This window comes from Ischnura elegans, chromosome 1 (assembly GCF_921293095.1).
Source record: "Ischnura elegans chromosome 1, ioIscEleg1.1, whole genome shotgun sequence".
NCBI lineage: Eukaryota > Metazoa > Arthropoda > Insecta > Odonata > Coenagrionidae > Ischnura > Ischnura elegans.
In genome coordinates this window covers 19,647,943-19,662,460 of record NC_060246.1, presented here as the reverse complement: position 1 = coordinate 19,662,460, position 14,518 = coordinate 19,647,943, and the positions used below count along the sequence as shown (strand labels likewise).

Sequence of the window (14,518 nt, the reverse complement as noted above, 5' to 3'; positions counted from 1 at the left end):
GGAGGGGAGGCGAGTTGGCCCTCGTCGTCGTCATCATCATCGTCGTCCAATGTTTTGTTTGCAATGGCAACGCGCCGGCGATTATTCATGCCGGGGGAGGGGGAGGTCGTGGGGTTTGTGCTCTGATTTTGCGGTTGTTTGCAGATCTGCATTGGTGTGGTCAAGTGTGGTGATGGTTGCGGGCTGGGGCGAGGAAGGGAGATGGGAGAGAGCCTTATAAAGCCGCCACCCCAAAACATCCCCCGCGCGGAATTAAAACTATTCCACTCTCACCCCCCCGGAACCGTTGCAAACGACTCGAAACGAGCTTTTCGTTTCTCTTTTTTTTACCGCTGAATGCGCGGTGTGTGTTTGTATTCAAGGGCGCATCAGACTCGCGGCCGAGGGCTTTTGACTGGGGGGGGGCGGGGGAGGGGGGGGTTTGGGCTCTCATGGTTCAGCGGTGCAATGGAGAACTTGCACATTTTTTGAAAAAAATAGAGAAGATAGAGGACGTTGAATCTTGCACAACGCAAAAAACCCGAGGGCTAGGTAACGCTTCGTTCCCGAGATAAAAATTCTCAAAGTTGTCGAAAATCCAATGGCGCGAAAAACGGCGTTCGAAAGGGGGCGTGGTTGTTTCCAAGGGTCTGACGTCATATATGCCGTTCCGAGTACTCCGAGGTAGTACTGCAGCGAGGGCCGCCGTTCCAGCCGCTTCCTCCGGGCCTCTGGACGGCACTAACGGGGAAAAGGTGCACGGGCGGAGTTTTGGGGAGGGCAGCGGAGCCTTACATGGTAATTTATAATAGCTTAGTGAAATGTAACTTAAATGGCAAGTTGTCAGAAAAATGCGTAAAATTTATGTCAATAAAATAGCTGCAGGATTGATAAATTTAGAAAATAAGATAATTAAGACGTGTGATTAGTTATTGAAATTTAATGAGTCAGTGAGAGCTTGTCTATTATTATAGAAATACTTGTAAATAAAAGCATTAAAAACATTCTACAAACCTCTGAAATCAGTATTTTACCATAAGTTTAGAAGCACCTCATATTTTCTCAGGTGACTCATATTTTCATATTCACATTACTTACATTTTGCCATCCAGAATCCAACCATTCCAATTATGGAATACAGCGATAGGTTGTTAACATAGACAGTTGACTTCTGGTGAAATTTAAATGGATTAAGGTTTTAAAAGAAATTGTAAAGTAAAATACATCAAAACATTTTATTGAAATCAAAGGGCTTTAATTAACAGTGGGAATATATTTTTTCTCCAGAGTTCTCTGGCCCAGTCAACCAGTGTCTTCGCTAAATTTGTATCATAATTGACAATTTTAATTTCAATTTTGGAAATGACTTCGTACTTAGGGTCAGCAACGCAAAATATTCCTTTTTCCTTCCCATAAAACAACATTTGGAGTTGCAGTTGTGCATGGCATCTACCGCCCACTTTCCCACATTTGCTAATACAATTCTTGCATGTTTCAGATGTGGGACACTTCACCTTTACCACATATTCAGAACTAATCAGGCGATGCCACAAATTCAGGGAGTTCAGCCTTCAATAAAAGTCCTGTATTTTCAAAACTAACACCCAACTCTCGTCTTAATGACTTAATTACATCACCTTCTAGGTCTTTCCCCCTCTTCATTGGCCCTGTGATTTTAAAGGGTCGAGCACCCAACAGCTGCTCTGCCAGGGCACCACCACCATCCATCTTACAGTTAGCCTCTGTATAAATCATTGAGGCACCCAATCGTGCATACCTCAACTTATGCCACAGGTGACATGATGCCTGCCCAACAGTCAATGATGATGCTTGTAAACAAAGGGGCAGGGTCATTTTTGACTTAGCAAATTGAATGAAGTCCTCATAGAGCTCCTTGTGTAGGCTTTCGCGGTGTGGTGAGGATTCAGCAGACAGGTTTTCGGAGTTACTACCGCGTAGATTCATCTCTGCAGACGACAGTTTCGCCGGCATTGCAGCAGGCTTCTTGCACCGGCCTCCGACGGGGTGTTTAAGAGACGGGCGATACCACGGATCTCCACTTCATTGACCTGAAGAAGCCTGCTGTAATGCCGGTGAAACTGTCGTCTGCAGAGATGAATCTACGCGGTAGTAACTCCGAAAACCTGTCTGCTGAATCCTCATAGAGCTTATGGGTCAAATTTTGAGTTTCAAGTCAAGAGAAGTTTTGAGTTTCAAGAGAAGTCCAACTGCTCAAGGGAGTGAGAGGGAGAGTTGTAAGCCAACAGAACACATTGATCGTTATTTTCCATCTATACTCGGTCCTTGAAATCAACAATTCCAAGAATTGGGTCCACAGGCTTCAAATTTCCTAGATCAGTGGCCATAAGGAGTTGGTTTCTCACACCAGACAAAGGTGGTTTGCGCCAATAGCACTCAACTTCAGTTGGGGAAGGCTCGAAGCTCTTGTTGTGGAGCCACTCTAGGAAAGTTAAGGAAGGCATGCTTGCATTCCCCTTAAAACAAGAAGTGGTAAACATTGCATCATTAGTCATCTTCCAGAAAAATAATTCACATTGTATTTTTTACAAATTATTATTTTACATATTACCATCGATTCTACTTGCATATTTCGTCTATATAAACGTCGGTATACGTCTAAACTTTGATGAAATTACAATAAATTTAAGGGTTACTTGAAACCATTACAAATAAACATCATAACATAAAGGTACTTATAAAGCCATTAACTGTGGTCGCAGCTACTAATAAAGATATGCATGAATTAGTAAATAACTAGTACTAATGGATCATTACGCCGAAGCATTATAATTACCCGACGACGCTGTGCAATCGTGACAGGCAATGTTCAAAATCGTCTTCGACGCTTCGTCGAACACCATGGTGGCATTATAATTTTTGGCCGTAACTTTACGTTTCAGAAAAACACTTCACCCGGCATAAGTTATTAGATCTTTGTAATGGCACACGTAAAGTCGCCCTCTCAATGTATTCTTTTCTCATAGATCTGAAATAGAGATTCATAATGTAAACATTGCGAAAAGGTCACATGCATTATCACAACTTTGCTAATAATGACGACCTACTGCAACAGAATTCACATGAAAACAATTTATATATTCATTTATCTTGTAAATAACATAAAATACTTACCGCAAAGCCTTTACATTCCGTATTTCAGCTGATGTTTACTTGTCACAGCTCAATAAGTACTCCATCATTATGGGAGAATCGACTTCGGGCAGATTTCCGGACTCCGCACGAATATATCCAGCTTCCATGCCGATAATTCTCTTAAGTGTAAAATAAAAACAGATAGCGTACTTCTTTAAACTTGTGCTACAGCGCAGGAGAGGTAAATCCACTTCCCAGCGTCTCGAACTGATAAACACTTTGTTATGCCTGGTTACCATGCCACGGAACGGCATATATGACGTCACGCGTCATTAATTCCGTAAAACGATTTCATTATTTTCAGGGCGCTATTGTTCAGTTAATATGCGTCACTCAGGTTAAAGAGAAGTATACATATTAAAGATTTTTGATGTTCTATACGATGCATGAGTTAAATTGCCTGTACAAAATCCTTGCAAGTTCTCCATTCATGAACATTTTCCGAATGTGGTCTTTGCTTCGGCGTTTCATTCATTATCTGTTGATTATATTCTTCATCATCATCGACAGTGATCAATCCTAAGATTGACGCAGCTCTCGACTCAATTCTCTTATCTGCTAATTCTTTAATGCCTGCATAATTCTTCTACATTAAATGTTCCATCACCTGCTCATTGTAAATTAAACGACATTAAGCAGCCCCGAGGATGAACTCCGAGTCGGAGCTCGAAACGTCGGCTTAAATGGAGATTTTAACTCGGTGGGAGTCCCGAGAAAAGTTTACCCTAATTCTTCCGAGACGTACCTCCGCCGTTCTTCCCTTCCTCGTGTCCTTCAACGATAATTTTCATCAGATCCTCGTGTCTAATGCTGTGCACGATTAAATTTTCCCTTCTTCCACTCAAAGTTTTCAAAACACTTCTCATCTCACCTACTCTTCTTAGTAACTCCGAATTACTCACACTATCTGTCCATATGATCTTCATCATTCGTATTTAAATAAAATATGGTAGCTTCTTTCCACAATATTTAAGTGCGTACGACGCGTTTCGGCTAACAAAAATTGACTTTATTTTTGGGGAATTTACCGAGCAAGCCCGTTGGAAAGATCTCCCGCGAACAATGACCGGCACCATTATTTAGAATTTTCTGTGGTGGGGGAAAGGGAGGAAAGCTGTGAAACAGCTCGCGTTTTCAACTTTCTTTGAAGGAATTTAGTTATATTATTCAAGCTGTAGTAATTTGAAATCGCATTCGATTTAATCGTGGAAAGTTCACAATTGGAATTGACTGCATTTGAAGGAAGATTGACCAATCTATGTAACATAGAATGGAAGACATCCTTCAGACTTCCTCTCCCACCCCTTTCTCAAAGGTATAAAGGTGATGTTTATATGTATTGCAGTGTCTTGTACCAGAGGATGGCTCTGTGAGCCGAAATGCGTCGTACGCATTAAAATACCATGGAAAAGTGCTGCCATCTTTTATTTAAATATGTCGAAATTCCACCACTAAACGCCTGACTCTGTTGAACTTATTCATCTTTCGTCTAAAGAACCGTATTTTGAAATCTTCCAACCATTGTTTCTCCGCTGCTGTCTTCGTTCATGCCTTACTTCTATAAAGAAGCTTGCTCTGGAATTAGTCCCAATTCATTCATTCCTGACTTCAAGGCGTATATTTTCAGCGTTAAGGAGACTCCTCATTTTTTAGAAATACCCACTTCGCTTCGCTTCGCTATTGTACTGATAACTATTTTTTGCCATATAGTTCAGTTCGAATATACAATCCTCTGCGGACGAAGTATTAACCGGATTCGGAATCTTTAAAATCGCTGAGTCTTGTGAAAATGGTGTCTAAAGAGTTCCTTATCTCTTACTGTTCGAGAATGTAATATAAGTACGCTCCTGAGCTTAATAAAAATCGTAAATTAAGGAAACACATAGTCAGGAGACTGTAATCGTCACTAGTTGCAAGAAAATTGGTTAATTTATGACAAATTACACTGGTTTCTACCGAAGAATTTATTGGAATATAATATCGTTTGATTTGGCTCCATCGTAGTGATATGTATTTGTATATACTATTTATTTTCTCTTCGACGAGAAATTTTCTATCAAGAGAATCGAGTTTTCGCTGAAATATGTAAACGATTGAAAAATGATTGCAAGGGATGTGAAAAGAGGTGTTTACTTCGTCGCCTAGACCTAGATGGAGGGGTGAGAGAATGCATGGTTTTCTTTCCTTTCATTCATTAAATGGAATGACGAATGCGGCTGAAAGCGCGAAATGGTGGGGCGCCCCAAACATCGATTTTTTAATTTTATATCGAATGATCATGTTTGCGGTCGAGTCTCAGGGACTCCAGTGACTGCTCTATTAGAGTAAATACATAAAAAATCGCTGAAGGTAAAATTTCAGAAACCAAAACCCGACGCCCGCATTGAAATCCCCAACTTCAGTATCATTTTAGGGAAATGGGAAAAATAAAATTATTAAATTCTTTAAGGTAAATATTAATAATATCCTGACACATCCCCTGTTTTATGTAATTTAAATATAATAAAAATTGATGTATTGCAAAAAAGAAATATGTATTGTCTTTGCCAAAAAACTGGCATATATGAAATGGTCCTTACTTGTGTACTTTAATAACATCAGCAGCAATGACATTATTGATTTACGGAATGCAGTCTCGATTCAGGTATTTTTACCTTTGAGGCTGCCTTAAGCTCAGAATTATTTATACCTAGATAACGTAAACAGTTATGCAGTAAATATACATGATTATTATTAATGGAAACAAAATATTTCATTGAAGCTAAAAACATGTCGAATGATAAACGTCTTCACATTCGATGTTTTAAAATGTCCATCTGAAAGAAAAACGTCTTTTTTCTCATCCCTAATCCATTTGCTTAGTCCTTTCCCTCCTCCTCCCCTCCCTCCCATCGTCACCCCCTTTCAGTCTCCAATTCGTCCTTGACCCACTATTTGAAGCTCACGCAGAACGTACCCACGTCCTCCGGAGAATTGCGTTCAAGTTTCGTGTGCCGCGAAATACATCATCCTCTTTTCTGCAACCGCCTCTCAAATCACTTCATCGACCAATCTCTTAAATTTAACGAACGAATTCTTTTGTTCGATTGTGCGGGGGTATCGGAATAATGGGAGGAGGTGCGTCTCTCTCTCCTTCCGCGGTTGAATCGCATCTTGACGAAGCAGTTAGCGTTGAATAACAAGCCGAGGGGGGTTTACGGTCGACGACAACCGCGCTGATTTGATCGTTCCGGATGCCGCCGCGTGGAGGCGCCGCCTGACTCCCACCCCACGCCAAACCTCAAACATCAACCCCTTCCCCCGGCAATTACGCCCCATTTCCCCCCTCCTCTCCTCTCTGTGACGACAGCGGCGGCGGCGGCTGTTTGCGGGGAGCGAGGGCCATTAGGCATTCCACCCACCCCTTACACATTTCATCCCTTTCTCTGGAGACACCTTCGCGCGGAATGGAGATGTGTTCGGATGTTTAAACGCGACCGGAACTCGCATCGCTCACGTGTGCCCTCTCTCTCTCTCTGTGGGAGGATCGCGGGTGTTCTCATTCGGGGAACGAACACACCTTCTGCTGCTCCCCACCACCACCACCGCATCCAACTTCCACGCACCCCGTGGCTGGAATTTGAGGCGGATGAGGGGCAATCCAATTGGAGTGCTATCGCCCGCAATCATTCCAATCTCCGCACAGTGGTCCCAAATCGAAAAAAGATGGATACAACCTCAAAATTTATTTTTTGGAGTATGGAATTCGAAATGTTGCACAGTTGTTGTCAATACATAAGTGCATGTTTTGACGCAAGTCGTTTTTCATATATTACTTTTTAAAAAAGATACCTACATGGCATCAAAGTTGAACAATTTCCGTAAAAATTATTCGCATTAATTTTTTTTGGTATTCAGAATGTTAAAACTAATGACTCAACTTTTTTAGACTATTATAAAAATTTTAATTTAAAAGTATTATAAAACGCTATATTATCGTTAATTCTCATCAGCTTTCACGACTTAGTTATGGTATTTGTGGCCGATGCAATCAGTGGTGTCATGATGCCGAAACACCGTTCTGGCACTGGTCTAGAAAGGACATTAGAGTCAAATAACACTTATCACATTTGGTACCTAAAAATTCGTAATATGTTTATTCGTAGCCAAAACGAACATTTTTGTAATACGTAAAATGTAAGTTATATCCTGTGATAAAAAAACACATAGGTAGGAAAATTTCACTTGTAAATAAGTTAAGGACAGTGCGTTCCAGCAATGCCAATTTTGCCAAGACACCACTGCAAACAATGCAAAATGGCGGACCCTGTTTTTCGTTGAAATGTTGTTTATGTAGAATTATAAAAAAACATAAATAATAAAAATATAAAATAAGTATAATAATAATAATAATGAGGGCCCCGCACAGAGGCCCCAAATCGAATATAGCTGGCCAAAGGTCATTTTTTCGACTTTATTGATAGAAGTTTTGAATGACTTCTTCGGATTCCATTGGATGTGGTCGACAAAATACGCTACTGAGTTATTTTATAACTTGATAATTACATTGAGATTATGTGTGCCATATCAGACGAATTAGATGTAGTTTTAGCATTCGAATCCCAATGCGGATGGCTATGTCGCCGTAGTTCGTCATTTTTTTCTAATTATACTCGAACCCAATGTGCTCGATAAACTTCCAAGCAAGAAATTTAGGAACACTACCAGGAATTTAAATTTCATATTGAGTGTGATGTCCGACGGATTAAAGGGACTTGTTTTGAAGATAACAGTTATTTATATTTTTAGTACATGTGTTAGCAATTCTTGCGTCATCAGTACTACTAACACATGTTGAATAAAGGTCTAATGTAACATATGATCCTTGTATTTCACTATAGTAATATCAATGTTTACAATATAGAAATCAGCTGGAGATGTAGGTACGAAGGAAATGAATATCACGGTCCCTTGATGGAGAAATATACCTCACTTGGTAGAATATGGTATCACGCAAAGGGTTTTGTTTGTTGTGAATTCTTACAGCAACGAGGTAAATGACTTGAAATATATCGAGAATAGTTACACCTAAAATGCCCATGGCACCTGTCTCTTGTTTATTATCAGAATCACACACTTATGGCGGTACTGAGTTACGAGTATAACCCGAGAACGTGTGAACGCGAGATTGGCTAATACACACATCGCTACCATCATGGTGTGAACCAGGATCAATGGTTTGCGAAGCCGTTCCATTGCTGCTTTCAAATTAGTCGTATGAATTTGAAGAAACCGAATTCAGATTGTTATTTGCCGCAGTGTGGTGTTAAGGAGACGTATTCTCTTCCTTCCTGAGAGCGGCCGACGAGTCGCGTGCACTGTGTGTGTGTGTATTGCCGACTGTGATCAAGCTTGACGAATAAATAGACTTTTATCCTACTTTATTTACGTCGAACAGTGCGCTTTAATCAAATGCGTCGCTTGCTTCTTGAGTTTCTCACTCTTGTGAGCGATTCCTTTCCTCAAATGACAGGTCATCCTTGAACGAGGAAATGAACCAGGCTCCTAAAGACGTCACCAACTCGTGAAAATTGGGCAGTAAATTTTTGTGTTTTATTATTTTTGATTTGTGAGAGGATGGCTGATAGAAAAGTTATTTCCGTTGTGATTGATATTTTTTTTCACCCATCTACCGAATGTTTAAAAAAAATGAACTGATATTACGGACCTAAGTGAACGACCCCCATTGTTTTATGCGGCTCGGCATTCCATTTTCACGCTCAAATGCATTGTTGATGCTGCCTTCCGTCCTCATGCCTGCCTCCATTTCCTAATTTATTTTCCTTACCTCTGCCACGCATCCTACCCCCTCTTCCCATTTCTGATCTGCTTATTTGTAGGTGAAAGATTTCGCTAGTTTTGTATTTTAAACGTATATGAATGTATTGAAGGCACTTATAGAGGAGACGCTTTAGGCGTAGATTGATTGAGCAATTTATCAGAGCGGTCAGTAGACCATCGTCTTGAAAACTCACTGTATTTCCAGGTGCGACTGAAAAGATAAGATGAGAGAGAAATTTTGTTGTTCAGGGGGAATAAATGAGGACGAGTAATATTGTTGTAGCTTTTAGGCTCGATCATTGTTGCGAAGAATAAGTTTAATTTTATTATATCAATGTATTCTTCTTCAATTTCATAAATAATGTTTTATCGTAAGAAAACAAGTGGATCTATTGAAATAACAAAAAAACACTTGTTCATTTATTTGAAATAGAACAGTAAGGAGACTTAATGATATACCAATTAATTTGGGAGCAATGGGAGTAATTTACGAATTTACAGAGGGAAGTTAAAAATTATATTATTTGATTTTAAATTTTTGGCAGACTTATAATTCTTCTTTCGACTAGCACGTTGCTCCGTTATTGACAACTGTCACCAGAAATAATTTTTTGTAAACAGTCGTGCGGTGACCTGAGAAATACGTACAAAGATTGTGATCAGACCTGATGGGCGTTATAGAAACTAAGAAGCAACTAACGAATAAATCACAACTATATTTTGGAGATTAACGATAAGTAAAACTTAGAACAAATGTTTAAGTACATAGTATATTTATTTGCAATTTCTTTATAATCAGGGTGGTGAAGGCGTCTTTCTCTCTCTGTCTACTAGTCTGTCTTTTTTAGCAAGCTGTCTCTTTAGCACCATAGGTATTGCTGTCAGTTCCTTTCCCTTGCCCGTGTAAAGTTGTTGCACGAAGTTAGGCGGTGTATTTTATCACTAGGATATGATTGGGGTCGTTCATGGCGTCATATGGATTTGAACAATATGGACCCCGCAGTGTGTTCCTCTGAACTCTACCCAATCAACTGATTTATTTATCCCTCCTATACCCTGACTTTGAAGGAAATTGGTTTTAAAGTCAAGCCGCACTGCTATTAAGGAATAATCATGTTCATTCCTTGCGGCTGGAATTAATAATGTGGCGGTCGTGGGAATTACTGCATGATATCCCTTCTTTTTAGAATTTAACAAATTCTAGTCACCTTCATAAATGCACAACTGTTTTCTTGAAGTATCCGTGGAGATTAAGTTGCCGTAATTTAGAGTGAGCATGTGGGAGCGAGGTAAATAACCTAGTGGGAAGACCACTTGTCCGCTAATGAGAGAGATTCCGGTGTTCAAATCCCTGGATGAATTCTTTTGACTTTCACAAACTAAAATCTTTGAAGTACACGTGAGCGAAGAGACACGAACTGGCGCCTGAGTCTGTTGAATTCGCACGTCTACGGCTGTCCGAGATGAGCCCTACCCTCGCCCATCCAAGCGAGGCTTCGCGTTGAATCACTTGAGTGACCGTGAGTGGAGAGCACGCGTGCGTCGTTCCGGACGGTGCGGCGCGTGTCGATATCGCATCCAGTCGAATTTCGGAGAGGAGTGAGGGAATCGTGTTTCGGGACCATTTCAGGAAGTAGGCCCGCGAAGGGGGGAGGGGGGTGTGTGTGCAGGGGGTGGGGGAGGGAGGGAGGAGGGCGCCTTTCAGCATGGATGCTCTCTCCCCCACCCCCCTCCCATTCATCCCCCTTGCGGCCACGTACTCTCTCTCCCCACCCCCTCTTGTATGTGTGATTGATTTATTGCGACGTTGATTGATCGAGCCTCGCTCCTTCCACGCGCCCTGCAACCCACTGCTGCCACCGACGAGAGATGCTCCCTCTCCACGCCTGTATGTGTGTGTGTGTGAATGCGTGAGTATGCGAAAGTGGGGGGGGGGGTGGTTTGCTGGGCCGTGGAGAAATCCATTCCCCTCTCCCCCCCACCCCTCCTCCTTTTCACGGGGCGAAGGGAGAGTGGAGGCAGGGTTGAGGGGGTTGTATTTTTCTCGCGTCGGCATCTCTTCCGCAGGATGGAGTGCCCACCTTTCCAACCCCCCACCCCACTACTTTTGTGCTTCATCCCCTCCCCCTCCACTTAATCCCACGGGAGACCCTCTCAACGGATTGTTAACCCACAGAGAGTTCTCTCGATGCGGATTTCGGTGGGCGTATTATATGGGCGACACCGAGAAAAGGAGTTTGGGCCTATAAATTTCAGATGCTGCCAAATACTTAAAAGCCCGGGAACTCGTCATCGATACCTCAGTTTATCCAAGACTCCCGATACCTAATTAGTGGTTCTCTTAAATGATTACGCTAGTTATATTCACCATGGTACTGCTGGCTTCTCCCTAAAATAATTGCAGTTGCCCTGCGTAGAGTCTGTACGGTGTGCGACGACCTTTTGTTTCTTCGAACATTCAACGATCATCCACTCTTACCATACCCTCAGCATTTTATGATCTATTCATGAAAAAAATGTAACCGCAAATACTTTGCAAAAACCACGGAAATTGCAACGGAGGAATTGTGATTTTATATAATAGTAATTTACGGCGAAAATCCGTTTTAAGCTATCGAATCCAGTAAAGAAGCTATTTTTAGCAGCAATGGATAAAATTTTTTAAGACATCAGTACTTTAATTTTTTAAATTACTATGCATATAAATTTTTTTCTGCAAATAACACTTGTTGTTTAGATGATATGCTATTTTCAAATGTGGTATTTCCATTCCTAAATATTGTTGTCCCAGAATGTTTTTAAAGCTCAGTTTAAAAACAAATTTTCGGTAACGAAACAGTTTATAATAAGGTGATGAATGAGTATGAATTTGGAATGGAAAATATTAACGGTTTTATTTATCCCTTTTCATTAATTTCTTGTCGTTGAAATATTTGTTTTTCAATGAGAATTATGATGAAGATGATTTAAAGTACAAATGGTAACATTAAAGGTTAAGTTTTTAAGTTATTTTGATAGGCTGTTTTTGTCTAAGAAAGACAGCGTGAGTTAAAAGATCCCATATTTGATGCAAACAATGCATTGTAGGTCAGCAGTATTGTCTCTGATTGCAGCTCACCTATTGTTGCCATTGGATCGCCCTCTAATCATCATCCCCCGGTCACTTCATCTACGAAGGTATTCCTTTCCCTTCCCCTTGTGATCAGATTCTCTCCCCCCCCCACTCCCACACTCTCTTTCCGCCCCCACACAGGGGGCAACTGGCACCCGCACTTCCATGGTACCTACCACACAATGCTCTAGTTTCCTCCTAGACACCCGCGCCGCCACGGTTTTGATCTTCTCCTCTTTAGAAGTCTATTATGCCTACCTCTAGCGTGTGCACCACGACTATTCATCTACGTACTGTCCCGCAAGCCGTCTCAATGGGCTTTTGGTGGGGAGTTTCAAAACACCGCCCGTTGATAAAAAAACAAAAGAAGGTTCTCGTTAGAGATATTTGACCCATCAGTACCTGCTAGCATTTATTAAAATGCATTATTGTTCGGAGAAAAACGGATTTCGGTTCCTTTCTGTGGCATATGTGATCCATTCGTTTCTAATGTAAAGCATAAAGGATATACTTACTGCTTCCAGCGATCGCTTGAGTTTTAAACAGTGAGTAGTCGGTTGAATGGTTAGGCTCTAACGTCTTCGAAACACTCTCTGATTTGTGTTTTGAGGGTACATTTTCTGGTGTGATGACTTACGCTTCTCTTTAAGACACCTCAGGCAGTGACGGCGAAATCCTTTCACAGCGCGGGAACTCGAAATCAAATGATAGAAGAATTACATCGCATAGACTGTTTAAGTGTACTATACGAACGAATTGATACTGAGCCAGCCAAATCTCCAATTGCAAATAATGTATGTACATTCAGGTCCAAATCTCTGGTAATTAATGCAAAAAAAAATCCTCTTTAATCTGGCAATAATTTTATAGCCCGTCTTTTGATAAATTTTGGACTCTATCCACTAATTCACTTATCTGTCTAATCGTGCGCAGCAAACAAAGATAGCTCTTGTGTATATTATGATTGTGAGATCTCTTCAGGCCAATGACGAGAGGGCTCCTTGGGTATGTACACATTCCCTCGCTGCCGCAGACCGCCCTTCTCCGGGGCCTCCTCCTCGGTTGCGTTGCGGGCGCAGACAGCGAAGGGGTGAGCAGTCTCTCCCCCCCCCCTTATTCGCCCTTCTGGCGGGAAGGAGTTTTTTTTTCCAGCCGAAGGGGGTGGGGCGGGTTGAATCGCCTGTGAGAAATTTGCATCTTCTCCTCTTCTCCCCGTGCGTCGCTCTTTGCGGTGCCCAGGTGCGCCTCTCCAAATGTATACCCCCACTCCCCCCCCCCCCCTTCGACCGGTCTACTCCACTCCATGACCATGCGTTCGCAGTCATTCAGCGCCTTTGGTCTGTAAGAGCCTCAAATACACCAAGCTAGTAGTTCAGTTAAACATCACTGGTCCTGGAAAGATATGATGGATAAAGTTATAAAGTATTAGTGAAAATAACTGTGAATTTTCCGCAGAGTTAAATGAAATAACCGGTTTCAATACATTTTGTACCATTGTGAGCTGATGAAGACGCGAAATGTTTCGAAATTGTTTCTGTTATTGGGCTATTTTTGGAAAATTGCCAGGAAGTGAGATGAATATCTAAGGTGTATATCGTGGAAAGCTTGGAAATACTATATGATATAGGGTTATTTTGATTTCTCCCCATTTTCTTTTTATTTGGGACGTTGAATCAAAACATGGCGTTTCTTTTGCTATATTTCATGTCGTAGCTTTGCAAAAACGAAAAAAAATATTTTTTTTGTTTGCGTATATAAAATGCTGATCCATCTTCTTAAAACAAGTAGCTTTTTCGTTCAGTATTAAAGTGCATAGAATTTATGACAAACTTTTATCCGTCACTTTTTTTTATCTGACCAATTGTTTGAGGTCCAGCACTAATTAAGGGTCCGTCTACGCAAAATCCAACTTTCTCGAGAATTTATCAAACAAGCCTGCGATGCTCATGATTTTAGTTGCAAGTAAATGAATCCCGTATATTTTTCTCGCCAAATAAGAAAATATACTTCTATGCCATCCTTCACTACAAGATTAGGCATATAGCAAATTTAAAAGCATTAAAGAGTCCATAAACGTATAAAATATGCAACCTTATTGCGTTGTGCACGTTTAAATTTTGATTTGAGACAGTATTTGTGAACAAGGTGATAGCTTTGGAGTTATAAATTTATAAAGCTAATGAAAATGAATTTTCATAAATTTTTTCTGCATTTTTTTGGTAAGTTTTCATAACTCAATTTTTTTCTTAAGCTCAAATTTGGTTTCAACGAACAAGGAAGGAAGAGGTGGAGGAAGCAGGACTTTCACTTAACTTTTCTTTTTGGGCACTGAATGGACTTTACTAAAGGCGATTGTAAGTAAATGCGATTAAGGATGCACTAAAACAGTACAGACCCGGTGGTTAGTTGAAGGTTTTTTTCTGTGTTGCCACA

General features: G+C 40.9%; 1 long non-coding RNA gene across 1 annotated transcript; it reads right to left on the bottom strand.

Annotated features, from left to right (window-relative positions):
* Positions 1–2,283: 2,283 nt before the first annotated feature.
* On the bottom strand, positions 2,284–3,574 carry LOC124173994. Its single transcript, XR_006868825.1, has 3 exons — positions 3,133–3,574; positions 2,795–2,986; positions 2,284–2,474 (listed from the first exon to the last, which is right to left on the bottom strand). It is a non-coding gene; the product is annotated as an uncharacterized LOC124173994 (long non-coding RNA).
* Positions 3,575–14,518: the final 10,944 nt, after the last annotated feature.